Genomic DNA, 19,610 nt, shown 5'->3' with positions numbered 1-19,610 from the left:
TTTTCTTTTTTTGAATGCAAAGATACATTTATGTATTCTGAACTTAGCAACTTTCCTTCCTAAGCAGCATATGCCAGTGATTTAAAGTTATCCTATTTGCTTCTTATCCTTCTGCGGCTTAAGCAGAGTTTGCAATGGCCAAAAAAGTCATCAGTCATGGAACAAGAGCTTTTGTAAACTCTAGGCCAGACAACAAGGATTAGGAAATCTCCGAACTGGATAATTAGTCAAGAAAAATAAATATTCTTTAGTAAATGCAATAATAATCACACTGGACTTTGAGCTAATCAGTTTACGGGCCATCTGTCTAAGAAAAGTAGACAGAAGACAGTGCCCATTATGCAGGCCTCAGGGGGCTAGGAGGAGACTGATGGAAATGGGAGCCTCCCACAAGACAAGCAGTAGATAGAAGTCTTGCTCCTTCAGGTTTTACATCAGAGAGAAAATGCTCTATGTGGAGAGTACAGTATCAAAAAATATACAGGGGCAGGAAGGTGTACCCAAAGCTCTGGGATATAGGTGGAACTACTCACTAGCAGTGATGATGTCATCTTGGAGAAGTAGGAAGAGACGATGGTGAAAGTCATACTAGATTATTTGTATGGATTATTATACTAGGCTGTATAACAATCTCATCAGTTAGTCACTATGCTTGGCCCCCTGTTATAGACAAAGGAACAGTGACTGAGAAAAGATAAGCATCCGTCCTACACCATTCAGTGTGGTATAATAGGGTGAGGCTTGAAATGCAATGGTCTGCACTCAGGGTTTGAACTGATAGCCACCACAATCTACAGCCACCCTGTAAGAAAGACCAGGTAAAGGCCTCCTGGACTTGAGCCATTGATCTCAAATATTAGTTTATCTTAAAGTACTGTGGACAATAAACTCGGGGCTGAGGCTGGATGTCATCTGGAGCCTGGTAGTCTGTACAGAAACAGTATTTTCTAGATTTACTGAATGGTAGTGGCTTGTGGAGTAAGTCAGCCAGTACAGCCATAAAAGGTGGCATACCAGGGTATATATTGGCCACATTGAGGTTCTAAGCCTAGGGATTGGGCCTATTACAAAGACTTTTCCAGAAGTACTAAAAGTGGAGTTGTCCTATATACCATTGATAGTCCTCTATCATTGATTTAGGTATATGAGTTTTCTCTGGAAAACATTGTTTCAGTAATAGGAACCGCAGCCAGCTCAGTGGACTATGCTTATAGTTTTGATGGTCTTTGATTTTCCACTGGTGGCAGAATTTCAGAGATTCCTATGGACTTCCCAAACCTCTAAACCAAACTGGTTCAAGTCTCTCTATTCTATCTATCTGTGCCTGGCACTGCATAGTCATTTGTTTATTATTTAACTGTGTTGCTTCAACTGGTATTATAGCTGAGGTGGGAAATTTGAAAGCTCCTTATCATAGGACCTGTAGGTGCATAATGGACTCCACTGCCCCTGGAATTATGGCTTTTGTGACAGAGACTGCCCATTGGTTTGGGTTACTAGAAGATTAGAAACAGGACCATGGTCCAATGGAGAGAGCCCATTGGCTGAGTTTATGGTTATTCCTCAGCAAAAGTCGGACATCGGTGGCACATAGAAATGGATCCGGGGTAGGGAGAAGGTATTGAAAGGTGAGCAGTCTTTTGCAACATCACCACTGAAAGGATTATGTTTTATCCTAATGCTATAATTCAGACATGTTCTGGGATGAGAAAAAAATCATGCTTTCCAGCATACGATTGATACTTATACAATCATTCAGCATTGAATACTGTTTAGTAACCCAGGCACTGTCCTAGATGGTGATGAACAAGACAGAAAAAACCCACGCCTTCATGAAACTTACGATCTAGTGTAAAAAGACTGACAATGCACTATAACAAACATATATATATACCAAATCATCACATTGTATACCTTAAATTTATACAATGTTATTTGTCAATTATATCTCAATAAGGGTGGGGAAAAATAAAAATAAAAAAGGGCAGTATTTTTTTTGGAGTGTTGTTTGATAAGTTCTTTACAGATCTTGGATACTGGCCCTTTATCTGACATAAGGAGGACACATGATGTGGTGAGCACTGAGTGTTATATGCAACTGATGAATTATTGAGCTCTACATCTGAAACTAATGATGTGCTGCTCTATGTTGGCCAATTGAATTTAAATTTTAAAAAGCATTTTATTATTACCCAGAATCCACATCCAGCATCTCTCAATACTTAACTTCCTGTATTTCCTCTCAGGATGCCCCACCCCTCTTTTCAGATCTCTGAAGTTGCATCCCTGAAAATTTTTCTCCTTTGACCCACAAAGACAGATTACACACACACACACACACACACACACACACACACGTGTGCACATACATTTTTCCATCCTGTCATGGGAGATATAAAGAAATAGATTTTTCTACCTCAAAGTGAGTCATCATCTCTCCCTAATACATGGCCAATAAGAAGAGAAATGTAATCTCTGATAGAGCATTCTTCCTGTTGTATACATTTTTATTTGCTAGTAATCCAAATATAATCCATACTACATATTGAAATATCATTTATTTTATTTTCTCTGTCTCTTGAGCATATACTCTGGCTATAGACAGCACTGGTCTCATATTGGCTTTTTCATCCAAAGCCCTTCCCCATCAAAACTTACACAAAGGGACTAGTTGGATGCTCAAATATGTATGAGTGAATTATACCTCTGGCTAAGGTAACCAAGCCTCAAAACAGCACAGTCTGTGTGTGTTCCATCAAGGCAAGAAATTTAAGACTTTTGCCCGTTAGGCAATGATAAATGAGGAAGAAGGGCTACTCATTCCCCTTGGAGGAGAGGACCGTAGTTAGTGTTTTTTTCTCTCTCAGCCAGGGTAATGCTTCCTCTCCCAACGAATGTCATTCTGGATAAAATGCTCCATGAAAGATTCAATAGACTCAAACTCATTTAGTCATAAGTAGAGTTGGATAGAAAATGGGAGCAATTATTTTCCATGATCACTAAATGCCATAGAAATCTGTGTTCTCTGTAAAGGAAAGCTTTACAGCATAAGGATATATTTCCTCAGAAAGAAGATGACATGGTTTCCAGATAAGTATTCAGTTCATAACTCCAAATTACATGCTGTAGGTAAAGAAACATTTTTTCTCTTGTAATTACAATGAATAGAAACTTTCTTATGCTTATTTTTTCTTAGAAAACAGTCATGGAGCGTGATGCATCATTATGTTTGTTCATAACTGCTTCATGCCAGTAGATGCTGAAAAGACCTATCCATCCTCAACTGGAAGCACTGACAATTTTCTACCTTTTTAGCTTCCACTAGAGTGTAAGATAGACACAGAATCAAGGGCATATCTTTACTTCACAGATTTTCAAGCATCAATTACTAGTTGGTAGATCCTACCCTTCTCTTTTTACTTACCTACAATTTGGCAATTTCATTTTTAATCCTGTCGGAAAAGAGATAGAGAAAGTAATAAAATTCAAAGTAATCAGTTTGGTCACTTTTTAATATGTCTCGTAAAAGGCAGGATAGGGATACTGGAGACTTAGGAATACTTGTATTTTATTAGAGTCCATGTTCTCCTGCCTTTGCTGATTCTTGACATAATTGTGGAGATGTACCTTGCATGCATAAACATTCAATAAGCATTCAGTGAATGAATTAATAGGGCAGCCTGGGTGGCTCAGCGGTTTAGTGCTGCCTTCAGCCCAGGGCCTGATCCTAGAGACTGGGGATCAAGTCCCATGTCAGGTTCCCTTCATGGAGTCTGCTTCTCCCTCTACCTGTGTCTCTGCCTCTCTGTTTCTTTCTCTGTCTCTCATGAATAAATAAATAAAATCTTTTAAAAAAAAGAATTAGTATTAAATGCTTAGGTTTGCCCCCCTCTTCTCACATCTCACCTGAATTTCTCATTTCTCTCTCTTAATCTCTCTCTCTCTCTCTTTCTCTCTCTCTCTCTCTCTCACACACACACACACGGAGTGACTTTCAAATTTTAGTGCACATCTATCTACAAGACTTGTCAAAACTCACATTCCTTACTGGACTCGAGATCAGATTTTCTGGTTCAATTGGTCTTGAATAGGACCCCAAAATTTGCATTTTTAACACACTTGCCAAGTGATATTTATGCTACTTGTTCAGGGGACCATACTTTGAAAATCACTGCCCTAAAGGATGTGTTCCTCTCATTTCTGTGGCTTCTTTTCCTCTATGCAGGAATGCTTTCTACAACAAATAATTTTATTTCCTTGAATCACATCCCATAGATCCCTCTTGGATTTTAGCCACAGTCATGCTGGACAGTTCCAAGACTCAAGCTACTAGAGGCCCCCTTCATCTGGGTATTTCTCTGCTTTTCCATCTCAGAGCCTCCCCAGAAGTTGCAGGAACCCATTCAGCACACCGTGTAGAAGTATAGGGGAGCTAAAATCCCTAAAGGATAAAGGCACATGTGTTGTGGGGACAATTCTGAGAGGAAGTCTGTAGATTTCTCAGAGGTCCCACAGAGCTGAGCCCCTACTGCCCAGAGGGGCAACCCTGACATCACACATTCATATATGCTCTACCTTTTCTGTGTCACTCTTGTTTTCCTCATTCCTGCCTCCTGAGTCATGTTCCCATAAACTACCTGTGCCAGTATTTTTGTCTCAAGCTTTGTTTTCAGGTAAATCTAAATACAAACACCTCCTCTAACTCTTAGTAGCAACAAGCTACTGTCCTATCTCTTCTTCCCATCCCCAAACCCATCTTAGGAAAATTACTTTTTATGTTTCAGATTCCATGTGCTTTTTCTAGGTCCCTTTCTCTTCCACTCTGCAGGATTTGATAATGTTAACACTCCGTAGTTCTTGAAACTCAAGTGCAATATGATTTCTCCTCTGAGACTGGACAATCCACTCCACTGTCAATATGGACTTTTTTCAGAACTCTGTAACACTAGGTTGTGCTTGCTTAGTCACATGCCCTGTCTCTTTCTAGTAAACTCCTCTGTCAGAGGATCCCAAGCTTTCTAGACTCACAATAGCATTCTTAGTATCTCAGTAATTTCTTCACAACACCCTTAGGCCAAAGGAAAGGATAACAGTCCCATTTATCAAGGAGTTTAGTGTGAACAACTTAGTAAGTATGTATGTATTAACAAATGATTAGCCATTTAGAAGCATGACACGCATAAATATCGATTCAGTTTTAAATAAGGACAGTTACTAATGGGATGTGTGTGCCTATTGAACACTGCAAAACTTTTCAAAATTCAGAATCAGATTGGAAACCCTCACAAACATTTTTTCCACATTGATTTTTACATGTTTTTATCTGAAAATTCGGGCTTGTGAAGATATAACATCACTGAAAAGAATGTAGCATGATCTATGGATGTTGAAACTGTGGGCTGCTTTGATTTAATAGTAGATATATAGATCAGTGGAATAGAATTGAGAATCCAGAAGTAAACCTTAAACCTATACCTTGATGATGAATTGCTATTTGAAAAAGGTGCTGATAAATTCAATGGAGAAAAAGTAGTCTTTTTAATAAAATTGTGCTGGAGCAACTGCATATCCACATGCAAAAGAATGATGTTGGACCACTCCTTCACATCATATACAAAATGAAATCAAAATAGACCTAACCAGAAGAGATAAAACTACAAAACCCTTAGAAAAAAAAAGGTGTAAATTTTCATGACCTCTGATTAGACAAAGATTTCCTAGATATGATGCCAAAATCACAAGCATTCCAAAGAAAAAATAAATAATATGATTTTTTAAAATAACATATATTTGTGCTTTATATGATGCCATAAAACAATGAAAGGACTACCTATGGGATGGAAGAAAATACTTGCATACCATATATCTGATTAAGGACTTGTATGTAAAATATATAAAGAACTACTTGTATGTAGAATAATAAAAAGACATAGCTCAACATACAAATGAGCAATGCATTTGGACAAGTAGGCCTTTCTCCAAATAAGATATACAAATGTCCAATAAGCATGTGGAAAGATGCTCAGTATTATTAGTCATTATGGAAATGTAAAATATTAAAACCACAATGAGATACTACTTCATACCCAACTAGGATGCATATAATCAAAAACAAACAATAACAAGTGTTGTAAAAAACTGTTGAGAAAATAGGACCCACCTCCTATTCTGAAGACAGAGTAAAATGGTACAACCCTTTGGTAAACATTTTGGCAGTTTTTCAAAAAGGTAAGCATAGAGTTATTTTATGACCCAGCAATTCTAGTACTTAAGAGAATTAAAAAAACACATATCTACACAAAAACTTGCATACAAATGTCATAACAGCATTATTCATAATACCAGAAAGTGGGAAGAATCCACATGTCCCTCAACTGATGCATGAATAAACCAAATGTGGAATAACCTCACAATTAAATATTTTTGGGCCTTAAAGGAAATGAGATACTGACACATGCTACAATATAGATGAACCTTGAAAACATTACACTAAGTGAAAGAAGTAAGACATAAAATGCCTTATATTGTATGTTCTCATTTATATAAAATTTCCAGAATAGAAAAATTAATAAAGGCTGAGAGTAGATCAGTGGTTGTCAGGGACCTGAGAATTGAGGTTGACTGCTAAGGGAATGGAATTTCTTTTGGGATTGATAAAAATGTTCTAAAACTAGTGGTAATTGCGCAAATGTGTGACTATATTAAATATCACTAATTGTCCATTTTGTAAGGGTGAATTTTAAGGTATGTGAAGTATATCTTGATAAAATGTCAAATGGTCTCCCTTCTTATCCCAACCAATGCCTTCCTAACTTGAAAGGGCAGCCTTGAATTTTTGGCTAAGCCTCCACTAGAACTCACAATCTCAAGTGGTTCCATTGATGTTTAGTGAGCAAAATTGAAGATAAACTGGTAAATTAGCCATGACCTTCTTGCAGAAATTATTGTTTGAAGGACTAAAGAGGGTTTTACTTTGTTGAATTCAACAAGATATACTGAAATATAAGCTGACGTTTTTTGTTAACTTGTATCTTTTAGTCACCAAAGAGTAGAATAAAGGATTAAGAATGGAGAGTAATGTAGCAAAGCAATGTGGTAAGAGCAGGATTCTGAAACCAGAAATCCTAGGTTTAAATATTAGCAAAGCAATTTCTATCTGTGTAATGTTTAGGAAATCATTTGCTATTTTTGTGCCAATTTCTTCATTTTTAAACCGTGGCAGTCATTTCTAAATAGTAGATTGTTAGAAAGATTTAATGAGTTGATATCTATAAAGCTTAAAATGAATCTAATTCCAAGCCCGTATTCTGTAGAGCTGGAAAGAAATTCCCAGAGAAAGAAAGAAAGAAAGAAAGAAACTCATGGGGATGACAGAAAGAACATGAGAGACTCCTAACTCTGGGAAACAAACAAGTGGTAGTGGAAAGGGAGGTGGGCGGGGGGTTGGGGTGACTGGGTGATGGGCACTGAAGGGGGCACTTGACAGGATGAGCGCTGGCTGATATGCTATATGTTGGCAAATTGAGCTCCAATAAAAAAGAATAAAAGAAAAAGAAAAAAATAGAAAGAAACCCACTGTCTCCAATCATGTGGTTTCAGATGCAGGACCAACTAATGGTGCCCTCATCATGCTTTGTGTCCTCTAAGTCTGATATCTTTGCTACTATGATGCCAGGCTCCTGTGTGAGAATCCTGGTAGAAAATGAAAGTGCAAGGACTTGGTTTCAGCCTCCTTAGGGATGCCACACAGTCATGATGTTTGAACTTGATGACATTCCCAGGATGCAGGGTACAAATCCCTGGTACCCTTCATGTTGGGGATCTAACCAAAAGAGACTCAATCACATCAACATCTTGCTCTTCATCCATGCCTGGACCAGGGCCCTCTGCTGAAACCTTACTGGCCATTTTGTCTTATTTCTTAAAGACTATAGTGCCACAGTCCTCTTTCCGTCTCTCAAATGTGCTTCTCAATGAGTGAAAATTCTAGGACCTTCTAGATGATATCCAAATTATCCATCATTCCTTTTTGACTAATTCTAGTCTAGCCTGATTTCCAAATTATCCACCCCAGCAATGTTCCATGCTTGCTCTATACAAGTTTCATAACTCAACACATATATGTTCACACCACCTTGCTCATGAGCAGTCACCAAATAGGAATCCAACCAACCCTTTCAATTGCCATACATGTAAGCAAGTTTTAGAAAGCATTTCTGTGAAGACATGGAGATGTTCAAAAGTTGGAGAACATGAAGCAGAGCTGTCCAGTAGAATTTTACGTCATGATGGGCATTTTCTGTGTTTGTGCTGTCAAATACAATAGCCTTTAATTACATGCAGATATTGAACCCTGAAATGTAGCCAATGAAATGTGGCAATTGAAATCTTCTAAATGTTTCAAAAATTCTAACTCATGTACAGGTGTGTTTAAATAGCCCATGTGGCTAGAGTCTACTGTGTTGCACGGGACAGCCAGCACAGGCCATTTCCAATGTGAGATGACATAGTTTTCCTAGCACCTTCTCCCCAAAAGCCTGTCACTCTCACAGCAATTCGGTGGCATAATCCAACCCAGTTTTTCCCAAATATGAACAATGCCTAGCTATCTTTAAAAGAAAATGAAATTTCTGGACCCTAGTGCTGCCTCTGAATTTGATATGCCTTTGGTTCAATTCTCCCAGCATTTCCCATTATTAAACACCCACAAAACCTTTATTTGTAACATGTAATGGCATTTTAGAGCCTTCAGTTGGCTCCATGAATGAAAACACAAGCACTGAAATTGCAAGACAAAGACAAGACTTACTCATAAGAAATCATCTGAAGATTCTGAAATAGGCTTTGAAATATTGTTCTTTTATTCACTTATCCAATGAAAATCTTAAAAGCAAAATTTCTCCCAGAGAATTCATAAGCCCAAGTTTGATAGATACTATCCTAACATCAATTCTAAAATGTTCCATTTCCTGGCACTACATCCTGACAAATATTTCCAGTTTCTGGATTTGAATAGCCTCAACCAGAGTTCCAACTGTTGCTGACAGCCAGGCCTGGATAGACACAGTCTAGTGTCTACTGTGCAAGGAATTCCTCTCAACAAATCACGGAACCACGGTACAAAGGAACTCCTTCTTTCCCTTCTAAAATGGTCTTCAGGAAGCAAAACAAACAAAATAAAACACCTGAGTGAAACATCACCATCAACAATTTCCAGTCTGAAATTTCATGAGGGAGTCACTTTGGTAATTTCACATAATTCTCTTAGATTTATCATGAGGCTAGATGTCTCTGCAACATTTAGTCTTATAAGTGCTTCCCCAGATATTCTGATGTCCATCTTGGAGTATTGTCCATACTCTACCGTGTAATGACCACCGTGCCCTCAGTGGATCAATGTTTACTCTGCACTATGAGTTGCATTTTTCAGCCACGACTTAGTGCTCCTCTCAGTTCCAGGGGAGTGATTCAATGATGCATCTCTCTCTTGCTTCTTATGACCCATATCCTGGACCTCTTAAAACATAACACCTTATAAACAACTTAGAGAGTTATTTCCTCTCAGATATTTAGACACTCTGAATTTGAACATTTGATTTCACATTGTGAGTGGTTGCAGTTCCTCTCTACAATTTCACAAAATTTCTAACATCACTATCCCATTGTATCCTCTCATCTCCACATCCATGACCATGTCAATCATTGAGATCCACTGACATACAACTCCACTTCTCACTAGCTTCCTCAAGAGATACAGTTACAACCTGCCTATGTTCCAGGAGGGTGTGGTGAGTTGTGGAGTCACTAAAGGTGGGGATTCTGTAGCAGTGGGTCCAGCTCTCCATCATCTCATTCACTTTCTGCCCATCCTATGCTAACTTCCAAAGACCCATATTCCTCTCCTGAGACCTTCCTACTAGACAGCACCCCACAGGAACTCTTGTCTAACACTTCTATCTCACATTTATTTTTGGCTTAATGAGAAAAAACAGTAATCCAACCAAGAGTCAGCATGCATGACCTGAAGTTCCATTCATTAAATCTGATATTTTTAAAAGAAATGCTTCTCTCTAAGAACTCTCTTTCTTATGTGCATATTTGAAGTAGGATGCTTATTTCTTTAAGTCTCTAGCATAGCAAAGTGTCACATGACATGTCACCTTCACATTTAATCCTAGCTACATTAGCAGGCTCAATTTCCCTGAAGGCGAATGTAACTCCAAAGAGCACCATGATTATGGCATTATCCCACTCAAACAGAAATAATATCAGCAATTTGTCAGCTAGGGGATGAAGTTTAATGACTGAACTCAAATCTTCAGAGGGCATAATAAAACAGTGGAAAACATTCTGAAATGATCAGAATCATGGAAGATGTGAGTTGTTGTTGTTGTTGTTGTTGTTGTTTTTAATATAACAGGTCCTTTCAGTGATAACTCGTCTGGAGATAAAATTGTTTTAGAACCTTGAAAATCAGCTGACCTTATTAAAAGCATGTAGAACCAGATTACTTATAGCCTTCCTCCTTCTTAATTGTCTTCTAAATTTGCAGTACCAACTAAAGTTAAATCATTTTCTGGACAAGAAGTATGATTTCAATATTCACATAGGTTTGCCACTTAAATGTTACAGAGGAGCTAATCAATAGTAGTCATCCCATCTTACAAACTTAGATTCTGCTGTGTGGGAAGGCAATAAAAGAATTAGAAGTCTCAATAAGTTAGCTTTTGCTATATATCAAATCACCTAAAACTCAGTGGCTTAAAACAGTAGTCATTAATTTAAGTCATGTTCCTATGGGTTAATAATTGGGGCTGGGCTTAGTAACTGAGTGGCTATCCTGGTTCAGTGGATGAACTCACATGTCTGTGGTGAGCTACCAGGTATAGGTGGCTAATCTATGATGATCTTCATTTCTGTTCCACACTTAAAATACTTTTCACCAGGGTAGGCTGAATGTTTTCACAGTTGTTACAGGGTCCCATGAGAAAGACAGAAGCATAAAAGATGTCTTGAGGTCCACACTCAGGACAGGCACAGTCACTTCTGGTTCATTTTTTATAGCAAACCATAGGCCAGATTGAATTCAATGAACGGAGAAATGGGTTATGCCTCTCTGTGGGAAACACCACAAAGCTGCATGGTGAAGGAGCATGAATCCAGGAAGAGGCATAATTATGGTCATTTCTGCAAACAATCTACCTCAAAGACATTTCCCAACTTCGAATTATTTAAAAACCTACAGAAGTACCTAAAATAACATCCAGGAAGTTCTTGAGAAAAAAAACCCAACAGAATCACTACCCATAATTGCTGTCAATTTATAACCAGCTATTTATCCTTATATCTCTTTGAAGAGAATTCTTACTTCCATACTCAGGTCTCTATTCCAAACACACTTGTTTACTTGTATCTTCTTCTTCTTTAGTTTTCCTCAGTTTCAAAAAAAAAAAAAAAGTTAGTGGTCAGTTACTGGTAATTGTTGTCAATCATTGTCCAGAACTTGTGATAGTTGGTATATGTGGTAAAAGTTTTGATATTCAATCTGGATGCAGAAGTCTTACAACTCTAAAGATTTAATATTAAGTCCTGTATTTTCCCCTAAGGGAAACCATTTCAAAAGTTTGTCACACACTCGTTCAAGAAAAAAAAAATTATGAAATGTTTTTATAAATGGTACTATACTTGAGATGAGAGCTTAGATAGAGACTTGAGGGTCTTACACATCCAGGCAGGAGGGCTAAACACCACTTATTGGAGATTCAGGGCAATGAATTTAGGCTGCGAGTAAATAGCATTAGTAGCACAGCCTACTTCTGGATTTGGACCAGCCTAGGGCTGAAGTGCGGATGGGTGGACATACGTGAGCAAATCTCTCTAGAGAGTGTTGTCCAATAGAAAAAGAATATGAGTTACTTGCATAACTGAGTTTTCTAGTAGTTATATTTAAAAAGTAAAAAGAAACTGGGGTGTGTGGGTGGCTCAGTTGGTTGGATGGCTGACTCTTGGTTTCAGCTCAGGTCATGAACTCAGGGTCCTGGGAGCCAGCCTGGCATTGGGTTCCATGTTCAGCAGGGAGTCTGCTTATCTCTCTCTGCCCCTCCTCTCTCTCTGTCAAAAATAAATAAGTAAATCTTAAAAAAAAATAAAAATAAAAAAAAGCAAGTGAAATTAACTTTAAGAAAATATTTTATTTAACTTTATATATCCAAAATAGTAAATTTTCAACATAAAATGAAGTATGTATTCAAAATATTAAATCTTCAACATAAAATGAAGGATGGCCTCTACTTTGGCTTTAGAGGCAAAAAATATGTCATGGTGCTCTTTGTATGCTTCGTATCTAGCTCAGTGCTTGGCACAGAATATGTGACCAATAAATGTAGGCTGAAGGAAAAAAGCAATATAACCATTGGGTACCTGTGATTCAGTCTTTAATGACTGTGTTGTCATTGCCTGGAAAGATAACCATTTTCCCATGCATTTTTGGTTTCAAATTCTTATAACTAAAGGTCAGTCCAACTAGCTTAATCATATATTCTTAACTTTCAAATTATATAAACAACTTACATTGTCTCTGAATTCCACTTGACAGCTTATTTGAGAATAGAAATTCTTTAGACATGAAGTAAGTTTGTCATTTAGACTAGTGTTAAATAACCTAGAGAGTGTGGTAAGGACAGTCCTTGGCTGCCTTGGGGTCCTTCATAAGGACATATATGTATTTTTCCAGTAAATGGATTTCATGTAGTTTACACTTACAATTCCCATTTGACTTTGGGTTCTATGACAGCTATTTTTTTTTTCTGCTATAAAAGCACTTAGTCTCTTAACTCCACTTGATGGGCCTTCCTTCAAATATTCATAAGATTTTCTGTAAATGTCCAAGTTTCCTTTCTGAAACTATAAATATATCAGTAAAAGAAGAATCACATCTCAAGCCAAGACAGGCTCAAATATTAGCCTGAGATTCTCTTTCAAGTTAATCTCTAAAATACAGATCACAGTTTAAGAAAAAAAGTGATGTTTCTTGACAAAAAAAAAGACTGGGTCCGAAGTTAGTGAAAATATGTACAAAAGGAAGAATCCTCAGAGACTGGTAGATCCTAAAACTCTATTCACCAATCTGAGCAACACACATGGCATATTTTAATGCTCACGAATCCACATGGCTAAGAATATTATCCAGAGACCTCTCAGTGTTGTTTTTTTTTTAATCTCCCAAATCATTTAGTTAATAAAACAAAAATTGTTAAGCATTTACTATCAAAGAGTGCTGGGTGAAGGACAATGAGAAGTGCTGTAGGAGCAGAAGTTAAGATCCACTCTTTTAAGTTTCTTAAATTTTATTTAGTAAATAAGCCCAACGTCACCTCAGGGTTCTTATTCCTCCTTATATTCTTTTTGTAAATTCCCTTCAGTGGGGCAGGATTACCTCCTTAAAAAGACTTGCCTATCACCTCAATAACCCATAGTGCCATAACTTATTATTTTAAATTATTGCTGCTTTTACTACGTGGAAAATACAATAGAAGATAGATGATAGATAGATAGATAGATAGATAGATAGATAGATAATAGATAGATAGATAGATAGATAGATAGATAGATAGATAGATAGATAAACTGAGGTCCTTTTTGTCTCTAATTTGGGGAAAGTCCTAAAAAGCTGAGAGTGAAACATTAGGTGGTAGGTACTTGCACGTCCTAAAATGAAGCTCCATCTTCACAGGATATGGGGGAGAAGAAAAGTTTTTGTGGCTGTGCCCAACACTCACCTTAAGTGTATGAAAAGGTTAAGAAGAAACATCTCAGAGAAAGAGAATTTGGGGAGAGCTGTTGGTTTGCTTTGGATTTTCCCTCCCTTCACCAGTGTTTGCTCCAGTCTAACTGAGGCTTCAGAGAATCTTTTGGAAATTGTCTCCTAGGCAGTACCTAACAGCTGAAAAGTCTCATGGCAAGAAGTAGATTGTGGCTTGTGCTTGTTTCTCTCTCTCTCTCTTTTTTAAAGATTTTTACTTATTTATTTGACAGAAAGATCAGGAGCAGAGAAAGCAGCAGGCAGAGGGGAAAGCAGGCTCCCCACTGAGCAGAGAGCCCCACATGGGCTCCATCCCAAGACCCTGAGATCATGAACTTAACCAACTGAGCCACCCAGGCATCCCAAGATTGTGGCTGTTTCTATTGGTAAAGTGAGAAGATTTATCTATAAATGAAAGGAAGAGTTTTGACTAGTCCATGGAGACTGGAATATTTTTATTACTTAAATGAAACTGTTTTGTGCCTAATAGCAATTAGAGAAATTTTTATTGATAGAGTGATATATGTGTTGAAGAAGATCTGGGGCTGAACCAATATTTCATCCACAGAGAGTAAGAACAAATTTCACAGAGGGGGTTTGAATAAGTTGCAGAGGGGAAAAAATGGTGTTATTTTATGATTGTTCTTCTAGATCTTGCTCTTTCAACACAGCAGTTACATACATTTATATGCCTGCTTATTTAGTCATCCCCATTGGAACATAAGCTCCCCAAGGGCAAGGACCTTATCTCTTTCTTTCATTGTTGATTCCTCTGAGCCTAGAAAAAATGTCAAGTACATCATGAGTACTTAATAAATATTAGTTGAATGGATACATAAATGGGTAGCAGTGCATAGGGGATCAGAAGTTCTTCTACATGATTTTTCTTGAAGAAAATGTGTTGGCTGAAATTAAAAAAAAAAAAAAAAAAGAAATACAAAAATACAGATGATCTTCCCCGAAGAAATAGAGTAGCAATAGTGCCTTCTCAATGTAGCCATAATTTACACTGGCTTCAGTGGAGGAGGCTCAAAGTCATATATAGGCTCTTCTCATCTAAAATCTTAGCTGCCTAATGTTATTCTGCTTATGTAACTAATTGCTACTGGCAGCTTTTATTTCTCCTTTGCATTTTCTCATGCGATATTCTATTGCTAATAAAACTGTCAATTTTCTTTTACTTCAATAAAAGGTCACAGATGACAACAACCCCCTTCGCCTACTAACAGCAAGAGCCTTTATTAATATTTTAAATGTACACAGTGATATTTCCAAAAGGTCAGATTTTTTAAAAGACATAAAATGTCAGTCCTAATTCTTTTCTCTCCTTTTCTTTGCCCCATATCACTGGCCACTTTGCTCTTCAGCCTCAGATACTGTGCTTATGATAAATTATGTTTAACCAGGTAAACATCAGGTGGGAGCATCAGGTAGGAGGAATAGCATAAGAGGCACATGTCTCTACCATCGATATTTCTCCTGCAGCTTAATGTACAAACATGGCCATAATGAGCAGCTTTCTGAATATAAAGATTCTAAAGAGCCCTCAACAGCAGGTTTTATGATTTTCATTCTTTTCCTAATACTGTATAACAAATCATCCTAAAACTTAAGTGTTTTAAATTAATAAACATTTCTTTCGTGAGTCAGAAATATAAATTAGGCTCATGTCAATTGCATTTCCATAATAAATTTTTTTAAATTGTGGTAAGGTTTATGAGTTCTCAGGCTCTAGGTCTCACAAAGGCTGCAGTCAAGAAGTTGACCCAGGCTGCAGGCATCTCAAGATTTAACTGAGGAAGGACTCATTTTCAAAATCATTCATGTGGCTGTTGGCAGGATTCAGTTCCTCATAAGCAATTGGATTGAACGCTGGATTTTGGCCAGAGATCTTGCCAGTTCCTAGCCACATAGTCATCTCCATAGGGTAACTTATAACATGGCAGCTAGTCTTCCTCAGAATAAGCAACTGAGATGTCAAGAAAGAGAGTGATACAAAAGTCATGGTCTTATTAGTCTTTGAAGTGACATTTCATGATTTTTATCAAATTCTGTTTGTTAGAAGTGAGTTAGTAGGTCCTGTCTACATTCAGGGGAGAGCATAAATACCAGGAGGTAGAGATCAATGGAGCTCATTTTAGAGGCTGTCTACCACAATTATGAAGCATGAATTTGCACCGATCAAAAGAAAAAAAGAAGAAGCCTTTTGATTGTTGATTATGTGACAGGCATGGTACTAAGGATTTTATATGAAATCATTATTTCAGGGAAGCCCGGTGGCTCAGCAATTTAGTGCCACCTTTGGCCCAGGGTGTGATCCTGGAGACCCAGGATCCAGTCCCATGTCGGGCTCCCTGCAGGGAGCCTGCTTCTCCCTCTGCCTGTGTCTCTGTCTCTCTGTCTCTGCATCTCTCATGAATAAATAAATAAAATCTTAAAAAAAAAGAGAAATAATTATTTCAGAAAAATTCTATAAAGTGAGTGTTATTAATATCCAGAGGTTATAAACGGAGGCTCAGGGTCATAAGGCAAAGTCGTCAAGATTTCACAAATAGTCTGAGATAGACCTTGACTCGTAATCACTGTACTTCACAATTTTATTCTACTCCTTTTCAAACCTTTCTTTGTGATCAGTGATAGACCTCTACAAAAGATAGCTGGCTAGTTTTTGAACCATATCTCTGGTTATGAGAGAGTATACATTGAGCTAGGCTACTTGGGAAGAGAACCATAACTGACACACAGAAAATGTTTTTCTATGCTAAGAACCAGGGATAGATGTTAACCAGATGTAGACATTATCTTCTAGAAGCTACTATGTGGTAGGGAGGCTGCACTATAAAGATCCTGGTATAGGGCAGAATGACCAATGATGAATTATACTTGGGGAAGTGAAGATCATGACAGGATTTGATTAGTCATTTGCCTAGGAAGGCCAATATGTGTTTTCTGACTATGAATAATTCTTAAGAAAGCTACCATTCAAAAGAGGGTGGTACCCCCCCTGCAGTGTCAGTGAACACTACGAGGGGAGCTCGACTCCAACAACTGTCCAGCAATAACAATGAATACCCCTCACCTTAATTGTCAACAAAGGCCAAGTGAAAAACCTGGAATTCTTCCTCCATCTGACAGTAATGAGATGGTACTTCCAATATCTTGCACTGCTGGAGCTGCGTGAGAAAAAAAAACAACTGAGAGGTGCCTGGGTGGCTTAGTCAGTTGAGCATCCAACTATTGGTTTCAATTCAGGTCATGATCTCATGGGTCATGGGATCAAACCCTGTGTTGGGCTCCATGCTGAGCACAGTCTTCTGGAAATTCTCTCCCTCTGTTCCTTATCCGACTCTCTCTTTCTCTCTCTAAACTAAATAAATAAATCTTAAAAAGGGGAGAGAGAGAGAGAGGAAGAGAATGCCAACTGAAATAGGAGTTCTAAATAAGAGCCAGAGTCTCATGATGTAATTTGAACATATAATGGTTTCAGTAAAAAATCATTGCTAATGCTAAGGACCAGGAAAACCTAAAACAGAAATGAAAAAGACAGTGAATAGATTCTATAAAGACTGCAGAGATATTAGAATTACTTGACAAAGATTTTAAACCATCCATGATAAAAATGCTTCAATGAGCAATAATGAATATACTTAAACAAATAGATAGAAATATTCACTAAAGGAGCACCTGGGTGGCTCAGTTAGTTGGATGTCCAGCTTTGATTTCGGCTCAGGTTATGGTCTCAGAGTCATGAGATCAAGCCCTATATCAGGCTCCACACTCTTCAAGGAGTCTGCTGAGATCCTTTCCTCACCCCCTCTCTCGGTGCTTCTTCGGGTTCATGAACATTCTGTCTTGCAAATAAATAAATAAGTCTCTTACAATAAAATGTTCACTAAAGAAATAGAAAGTTTCAACAAAGAAATATACATAATAATCAAATAGAAATTTTAAAACTGAAAAATAGAAATATAAAATAATATAAATGCCAATCTGAAAAACAAAGAGAAGTTAGACTAAAGATTTAAAAGAACATGGCCTCCAGGACCTAAAACAAATATCAACCACTTATATTGTTAGAATTTTGGAAGGAGAGGAAAAAGAAGGCAAGTTGAAGAAATATTTTAAAGAATTAATGGCTGAAAACTTCCTAAATTTGACAAGATACATCTGCCTACAGATTCTAGAAGCTGCATGAATCTCAAAAAGGATAAACTCAAGCAAATCCACAAAATATATCCAAAGCAAGCAGAAGGAATTAACAATAAAAATAAGTAAACCAATGAGATTAAAAATTTTACAGTACAGAAAACCATTAAAACAAAAATCTGGTTCTTTGAATATATTAGTAAAATTTACAAACGTCTTGCAATATTGACAAAGAAAGATAGAAAATAGAAATTGGCAATATAATAAATAAAATGGGGGATATTACTACAAAATCTGCAAAAATAAAAAATATAATAGAATCCTGCAAAAATCTCAACACATAAACTTGACAATTTAGACAATAGGATCCTATTTTTAGAAAAATGCATTTCAACAATTGTGAAAAAGATAATTTGCATAACTTATTACAATTAAGGAAGTTGTATTCTTTTTTTCAGGATCCTATACTTTTAATCATGCAATAGCATTTTATTTTATTTTTATTGAACTATAGTTGACAGGAGATTATATTCTTAATTTAAAACTTTCCCCATAAAGTAATCTCCAAGCCTCGATGCTTTCAGTGGAGAATTCTATCAAACATTTAAGGAATAATTAAGACCAATTCTATACAGTTTCTTCCAGAAAACTAAAGAGTACATAATACTTTCCAGTTGATTTTATGAGGCTAATATTTCCCTGATAACAAAACAAAGACAGTACAAAAAAAAGGGAGTAATAGTCCATTGTTTTTCATGATTATAAATGCTAAATCTTCAATAAAATACTATCAATTAGAATCTGCATTATATAGAAGGAATTATGGACCATAACCAAGCAGTATTTATTTTAGGGAAATAAGGCTGGTTCAATGTTCAAAAATCCAACAATATAGTCCACAATGTTATCAGGCTAAAGGGTAATCATGTAATTACAATGTAGGAAAAGCATTTGATAAAATATGACACTAATTCATGATAAAACTCTCAGAAAAATTGGGGAAAATTGAGAAATATCCTCAAAGTGATAAAGTGTGTCTATTTTTAAAACCTATAGCTAACATTATAATTAATAATGAAAGACTGAATACTTTCTCCCTAAGATTGAAAATAAGGCAAGAATGCCCTCTCTGACTAATATTTAACACAGTACTGAAAGTTCTAGCCAATGAAATATGGTAAAAAGGAAATAAAAGACATAGATCAGAAAGGAATAAATGATACTGTTCCTATTTGCAGGTGACATAATTATCTATGTGGAAAACCACAAGGAATCTAGAAAAATACTCCTACAAACTAGTAAGTGAGTTCAGCAAGGTTTCAGGATACAAGGTAAGCATACTAAACTCTATAGTATTTCTATATACTACCAATGAACATATGGACACCAAAGTTAAATATAATACCATTTAGGGATGCCTGGGTGGCTCAGCAGTTGTGCATCGGCCTTTGGCTCAGGACGTGATTCTGTAATACTGGGATCGAGTCCCACATCAGGGTCCCTGCATGGAGCCTGCTTCTCCCTCTGCCTATGTCTCTGCCTCTCTCTCTCTCTCTCTGTCTCTCATGAATAAATAAATAAAATCTTAAAAAAATAATAATACAAATTACAGTTTTTTAAAAAATGAAATATTTAGATGTAAATCTAACAAAATATTTACAGG

The 19,610-nt window shown here is 36.9% G+C and overlaps 1 long non-coding RNA gene across 2 annotated transcripts in view; it reads left to right on the top strand.

The window, feature by feature from the left end:
- Nucleotides 1–19,610, top strand: part of LOC119865619 — a 224,629-nt gene that overhangs the window by 182,976 nt on the left and 22,043 nt on the right. For both annotated transcript variants that reach the window (XR_005377560.1, XR_005377561.1), the window contains exon 3: nucleotides 19,186–19,278. This is a non-coding gene — a long non-coding RNA (uncharacterized LOC119865619). The remainder of the gene's footprint in view (nucleotides 1–19,185; nucleotides 19,279–19,610) is intronic.

The sequence above is a fragment of the Canis lupus genome, chromosome 24, assembly GCF_011100685.1.
Source record: "Canis lupus familiaris isolate Mischka breed German Shepherd chromosome 24, alternate assembly UU_Cfam_GSD_1.0, whole genome shotgun sequence".
In the NCBI taxonomy this organism is placed as follows: domain Eukaryota; kingdom Metazoa; phylum Chordata; class Mammalia; order Carnivora; family Canidae; genus Canis; species Canis lupus.
This window is presented reverse-complemented; position numbering and strand designations above follow the sequence as displayed.